This window comes from Pistacia vera, unplaced genomic scaffold, assembly GCF_008641045.1.
Source record: "Pistacia vera cultivar Batoury unplaced genomic scaffold, PisVer_v2 Contig283, whole genome shotgun sequence".
Taxonomy (NCBI): Eukaryota; Viridiplantae; Streptophyta; class Magnoliopsida; order Sapindales; family Anacardiaceae; genus Pistacia; species Pistacia vera.
This window is the reverse complement of record NW_022196094.1, coordinates 825,371-832,819: the sequence shown is the minus strand read 5'-3', so window position 1 is coordinate 832,819 and position 7,449 is coordinate 825,371. Positions and strand designations below refer to the sequence as shown.

The following is a 7,449-nucleotide window of genomic DNA, read 5'->3' as shown; positions in this document are numbered from 1 at the left end:
CCTAAAGTTGTCCTTTTGGTCAACCGTCTGGTAAATTTGACTATTATTTCAAATATTCTCCCTCAGCCAGGAAAGATTCACCATCCATTAATCCCTCATGGGGCATCCCTCGGAAACCTCAACCCAAATCACCTTTAAAATTATCCAAACCTGCCAAATCCCCTTACTTCAAATAGCCTTTACCATGTTATCAGTAGTCTCTGCGGTGGATTGCAAAAGAACAACCTAGGCTCATTCTTCGTACTTTCCTCTTTAAATTGTAGATGAAATTCTATCTATATAAACTTAGGAATGTGAGCAATCTTTGAGCAATATTTTGCTTTACGCCTTTTCCAATGTCTTTTCAGTAATGGACAATGGTAAAACTTAAATCCATAAGTGAGGATGGTAGACTTTGCAAGGATTTGAGCTTTGGGCATTCAGGAATGCAAATATTCAAGAGAGGTAAGGCTTTCCAGATCTAGAATGGATTTGAGCTTTGAGCATCTATAAATGGACAAGATTTAGAGAGGTGAGGTTTCCCAGATCTGGAATGGATTTGAGCTTTGGGCATATAAATGGACAAAGATTCAAGAGAGGTGAGGCTTCCCAACTCTGGAAGGATTCGAGGTTTGGGCATATCTGAATACGCAAATTTTGAAGAGAGTGGGCTTCCAAGTCTGGACTGGATTAGGTTTGGGCAATTCTGGATCGTCAAACTATCAAGAGAGATGAGGCTCAAGTCCTGAATGGTTTTTAGCTCTCGAAAACTGTTAATTTCCAGCAATTTAAGAGAGGTGCGGCTTTGAAGACCCAATGTAGATAGAGAAGTTAGAGAGGAAGGTTTGAATCTTCACATCTAGTAATACGGAGTTCTCTAAGAGAGGCGAGGTTGTGCAACCCCCTTCTACTAGTGGCCAATAGGTTTTGGCACCTACCCAAACATTGAGTTCTGTTAGGTTGGTGGGTCACCCTCTTCTGCTAACAATATTGGGCAATTCCGTATCTCTAATTCTTTAAGAGAGATCGGAAATTTGAAGGATATTTTCATACTTGACAATCCCGTAAGACAATACTCTGAAGACATGTAAGTTTTTGTAGGTCTGAAGGTATGGATTGAAGGATTTCACTCTTCAAAAACTCAAATCTGTTCAAGACGCGTGCTATATTCAAATGTCTCCATTATTGACTCTAGCTTTGAACAGAGCTAATAGAGAGATGTTTGAGTGTGCCAGGCAACCAACCATTTGATGATATAAACGTGAGAGATGGACAATCATCAATGTCCAAGTACTCCAAATGAGTAATGCTTAATCCTCCAAATATTCCAATTTCTCACAACTTCTTATCCAAGCCTTCTCAGAGATAAAGTTATCATGCTTCCTTCAAAGAAAGTCAGAGAATCACAATCTTCAATTACTAAGCTTTCTTATTTGTCTGCTTCAATGCTTCTTGTAAAGATTTTAGAGCCTCCCCGTTACAATTTACAATCTTCAAAGAACTGAGATTGGGGAGCAAATTAGTCTCTGGAAACAAAACAAGACTTTTACAATTTACAATTGACAAGTCTTTAAGGGATATGAGACATGAATACCATCTAGTGGCTTCCCAACATAAGGGATTCTCGCCAAGAAACTGATAATCTTTAAAAAAGATTGAATCCTTGATTTATCAATTTCCAGGCTTTGGAGTATTTGAAAGCCATAGAATGAAATGACTGGAAGTAGTGGAAGTGCTATTACTACTACACACCACTTCCTTGCAGTCATCAATTCTAATTTACATAGCACTGGAAAACTTGAGCAGGAAACCGCCAACCCTACGCACTTCTTAATAGAAAGTATTTCTAAAGAGGAAGACGACAAGGTAATTCTCCAGTAAGACTGGGACATTCGTCGATAAAAAGCTCCGAAGGAGAGGGAGTTTTTCAGCATCATCATTTTGTCTCTTAGTGTTCCAACACTTCCATTTTTGCAAGTTCTGAAAACTAAGAACCTCCAATGACTTGAAGGCATATTAACATTTACTATTTCTAGACTTGGCATCCCTTCAATGGTTACGTCTTTAAGTGAGTTCAACACCTCAAGTGAAGGCAAACTTCTCCGGTTGTTACAATTTTCTAATTTGAGGACTCTCAAATTGGAGAGTGACGACACATCTTCTAATCAACATGGAAAACACGCACCTCCATAGCACTTGATTATGAGTTCTTTTAAATGCTACGAGGTTTCAACATGCTAAGAACATGATTTCTATTAGAGGTGGAACAAATGGGCCGGGTTAGGGGGTCAACCTTAATCCGACCCACAATGAAGAGGATTCAACCCGCAGCAACCACCGGGCGGACTGGGTTGCTATATGGCAACTGACAACTCGGTGGGTTGCTTTTTTTTGCAATAGCCAACCTGGCGGGTTGGCCAAAAAAAATTAAAAAAATTAAAAAATTAATTATTTTTTCAAGTTTCTCTCATTTTTGTGTCTTTAATTAAACTATTATGATTGAACTTACAATAAATTTTACACAATAATATTAAACTATACTTCTAATCATAAATATTAAAATGTATAAAACTTCGTAATATTTAACACATTATTTATTATTTTTTTATGGTATGTAAAATATAAAAAAATTAAATACTGAAGTCTTATTCTCAAATTTCCATGCCTTGTATAAAATATAATCATTCTTAGCAAGTTTCTTCAATTGAATGAATAATTGTCAATGAGGGAGGTCGTAGTGAACCACCACCAAATTAGTTGTTTTGTAAAATGTAATTTGTAAATTAATTGTCAATTAGCATCTTTTTTCTTTACCAAGTTTTTTCTCTATTGGGTTTTTCTTGGTGAGATTTTTAACGAAGAATAGTTGTTGTAATTTCTTATTTTATTTTTTGATAAATGAATAAGTTAATTTTCTTATATTAAATTTATTGTATTAAATTGAATTAATATTTGAAATGGTAACAAAAAAAAAAAAATTAATTGAATGAATTATTGATATTTGAAAAGTTAATTAAAAACAATTACATTTAATTGATTCATTTAAAATTGTTAATTAATTATTTGAAAAGTAAACAAAAAAAAAAAAAATCGGGCTAACCCTGCCCGGATCGCCGCCTAACTCGGCAGGTTAGGGTTGGCAGGCCGGCTAGGCCAGCCATTTTCCCCAAAATGGCGGGCCTAACCTGGCCTGCCTTTGTTGGCGGGGGGTTAGGCCCAGCCCGCCAAAGTTTGTAACCTATCGCGGGGCGGGCTGGGCAGGTTACTTTTCACCTTTACTTTCTACTTCCTCTTTTGTGAGCGCTCTGATTCAGATCCACGTCCACAACAACACTTCTAAACTTTCTATTTTTTAATATGAGCTCTCCTTTATGGTTTTGATGAGCAACATTCTCTAATTTGGAAATGTGAAGCTCTCCTTGAAGAAAATTAAACTCTTCATATCATTCAAATTTGAATCCATACCCCTATCGGCACATAAAATTAGACAACCTCCAAAGATTTTCAATTCTTTCATCCCAGATGGCATCCCTTTAATGAATGAGCACTTTTTATATCAAGATGATATAGATTGGTCAAATATCTAATTTTAGAGGTAACTTCATAAGACAAGAACAACCATTTAACAACAAAGTTTGCAAGTTGAATAAGAGCTTGTTGACTCTGGCAAACTTTGATACTGCGTAAGAAAATGAGATACCTTAAATATATCAAACCTCCAATTGAATTCGGTAAATAAGGGATGTAATATCTTTCTAACGATAATACTCTCAACTTTTTGAACGGGGGCAATAAATCAAAAAGAAGTATAGCAGCTATGTAACTTTTGCTGCTATACTTGTTATAAGGACTCATAAATATTGGCATGAATGTTCTAAGTCTTTCATTTTTTCAAGTCCTTAAACATATTTCACTGTCATAATTTTTAGAATATAAGACAAATGACGAGTCTTTTCAATTTTTTGGTAGCATAGCATTGGCTCCTCAAATCTACAGCCAATTTCTCTAAAAATGATGTGCTAGATCAGAACAAGTTCATGTATTACATATTTAAATTATTGCTACTTAGATTGCTGAAAAAATGACCTTGAATATAATTGACGAAAATACTCACCAATCAAATCCAAGTGCTTATCTGATTGTGAATAATGCCTTCTCCTAGCCACAAAAGTCCAAGTTCCTTCTATCGAACTCATAATCTTTTGGCAAAATAGCAAAATAAGCAAAACATCTTTTAAGATGTGAAGGAAGATGATGGTAACTTGCCTTAACACAGGAAGGATGTCATTTCCTTCAAATGAATCCCATATTTGCTGGGTAATATATTCTCCCGCATCAACTCTCTGTTCATAGCGTAGAACACCACCTAAAGTCTTTGCTGCCAGGGGCAATCCTCCAAACTTTTTAACAACACGTTCACGAAATTTTCAAGAGCATCAATATCCATACTAGTCGAAGGTGCATGCTCCAAAAACAACTTCCAACATGCGTTCATTTGAAAGAGCTTATTATAATTCAAAGTTCAATGATTCATCATTTCTGCCACTCTTTCACTTCGTGTAGTCACAATTTATTTACTTCCCCATGCACTATTTTAATGGAGACTTGAAGGTTTCCACAAGCTACAGTTCTCGTTCCAGACATCATCTAAAACTAGCAAGAACTTTCTTCCATTTCCTTTTTCAGTTCCTCATGTACTTCATTCAACATATTAGCTTGCTGTTTGAGAGTTATCGACTCCAGAACTGACTTCGAGATTCTCACTACATCAAAATCATCCGAGACAGAAACCCATGCTTTTTCTCGAACTGGAACGTACCAGTTCCTTGTCATTGTACACCTCCCGAACAAGTGTTGTTTTGCCAAGTCCCCCTATGCCCACAAGGCTACCACACCAAAGTTAGCATCACTTGGTTTATCACTTGACACCATCTTAAGTATTTTTTTTTTTTTTGTCTTCACCTCTCCCGTAAACGGCTCTTCAGTTTGCGGACTTGAAGTGGGTGGTCTTGGATCTGATCCTTGCTGTGCAGATGCAGTCTTATTTGATGTCCCTCAGAAGTCTCGTGCATCAATCCAAGTTCAGCTCTTTCTTTATAGAGCTCTTCAAATCTGCCAGCGATGTCTTTAACCCTTGGTCGCATGCTATGTCAAACTTAATAGCGCGTGGAGTAAAATTCTTGAAACAAGAAGGGATATTAATGGAGTTGTGGCGCGAAGCTTCATAGGCAAACTCTTCAAGAATGTCCTCCACACATCATAAGCAGGTCTTGAAGATCTCCAGCCACAATTCACAGCCTTGTTCGTCAGTTGCTTCTCTTCGGCAGAGCCGAGAACTGCCTTATCTTCTCCAACTTCCTTTCCCATTTTTTTAGCTTTGAAATTACCCCTTCTTCAAATGGAAAGTTGAGCAACTCAGTGGACGCAAGTTTTTAAACAACACAAGAAGAATTGCAGAGAGTAAACTTTCGGCCATGGTTTTTGGTTTCACAACTAGAGAACGATGAATGAGTATGAGAGCAAAGCAAGCAGAAATTATAGATTTTGTGTAAGAATGCAAAGACTTGGTTTCAAAAAACAAGAAGACACAGGACTTGGTAGCAACAATTACTATAAGATTTTACTAATTTATCATTATAATTTCCATTAAAAGGTTGTCACATTCCTAACTTCTGCCCGAAACCCTTACACACCCTTCTCTCATATTTCTATTAACACTCCCAATTTATGCACACAAATCCCAAAATGTGAAATTTTCTATCTGTAGTCTGTGGCTCATATAGGACTCACAACACTTGCTCTTCACCAATACATTTTCTCATGCAACACCACGATTTACCAACCTATATATGATCGAAGGATGAACATATTATAACTTTCTTTGGACGAAGAAATTGTCTCAAGGTGCCTACATTGCTGCCTTGCAACTGCAGTTTTTCAGGCTTCACATTCCTCTTATATCATCAAAATAAGTTCACGGTGCAATGGCAACTGAATGGAGCCCCAAGTTTCTGAAGCAATGATCTAGTTGTTTGTGGCCTTTAACCCTTTTCAGATTTTGTTCTAATCACCAGCCATGATGGTGTTGTTGGCTAACTCACCTGCAAAACAAAGAAAATAAATCTGAAAATGACGCAGTTGAAAAAAATATATGTAAAACTATTGATACAGTAGTTACAATTCCAATGCAAGTATCTCTCTCAGATACTGCAACTTACAAGCAACAAATTTGGACCTGTTTCTTCAGGAGAATTCTTGCCATCTATGTCGTTAAGGGAACATGGGCTATTTTGTACTAATCTTCCCTTTTCTTTCTTGCATCAAGCTGTTAGTCATCAAGGGACAGACATCAATATTTCGGTTGCAACTAGGTGAAGAAACAACAGAAACCGCAACTTTGAGAACATTTTAAGTAAGAAATTACCGAAGTGATGTGAAATTGTGCAGTTCATTTGGTTAGGACCTGAGATTATCATATACCACAAGCCTTCTTTGGCAAAAGATTCAAGCAGCGAACACTCCCTGATGATCTCCAGAAGTTCAAGATATGAGATTTTGGAGATTTTTGCACTCTCTTATCCCGCAGAAATTGACTTGAACTTGTCATCGTTACAAAGATATCAAAATGTACAGGACTTTCTTATCCAAGTTGGAAATCTCATTCCATACCATATATGGGAACTGATCAAAAGTGTACTACAAAACGTTTTCCGATCAACACTGCTTCAATCATTCCATTCAAATGATTCACCTTCAACATAAGTAAACATAGATTATGTAGAAATGCTTTCCAAGAAAACAGACAATGGTATTTTTGGGAAAACGTAAGAATAAGTCTATATAATTAAGTAGAGAAAGAAAATCTTACGCGCTTGCGTTAGCGAAGTTGTTCTGCCATAGCAAGGATATAAAGAAGTCAATCAGTTGGTTTTGCTCTCATCATTTCTTCCTTTAAGAATAAGAATAAGACAAAAGACTAACAGTGACATAACCCATGAAAAGAGATAATAGCATGCAATGATGGAAATATTAAAAATATAAGGCAATCTCTTTTTGTATACTGAAAAAATAAATAAATACTGAAGAAAAAGAAGATTATTAACCTTTTTACATGGATACACAGGTCTCTTTTCAAAAAATAGTAATTTTACTGGCGTCTAGCCTTCTAATCGTAGCAAAGAGTTTACTTTCAAAACAGAGCAGCCACTAACAAAGTTATGATACAATATTAAACTAATGAAATTGTAAAATCATAGCGGGAAAGAAGTTTTCATACATTGCACATATGTAGACAGAAGAATCCACTATTATCATCCTCTTCACTAAAAGATGATCCTGTTGATCAAAGATGATCTGGGATTACCATTTGCTAAAGGTTTATACATAAAAATGATTTCAAATATGATTACACGAAGCTGGATAAGGAAAAATTTATGGCTTTGCCATCACAGTCTGATGTCAAAGTTTAGA

General features: G+C 36.3%; 1 long non-coding RNA gene across 1 annotated transcript; it reads right to left on the bottom strand.

Annotated features, from left to right (window-relative positions):
• Positions 1-5,679: 5,679 nt before the first annotated feature.
• On the bottom strand, positions 5,680-6,777 carry LOC116134109. Its single transcript, XR_004128646.1, has 3 exons — positions 6,404-6,777; positions 6,198-6,304; positions 5,680-6,080 (listed from the first exon to the last, which is right to left on the bottom strand). It is a non-coding gene; the product is annotated as an uncharacterized LOC116134109 (long non-coding RNA).
• Positions 6,778-7,449: the final 672 nt, after the last annotated feature.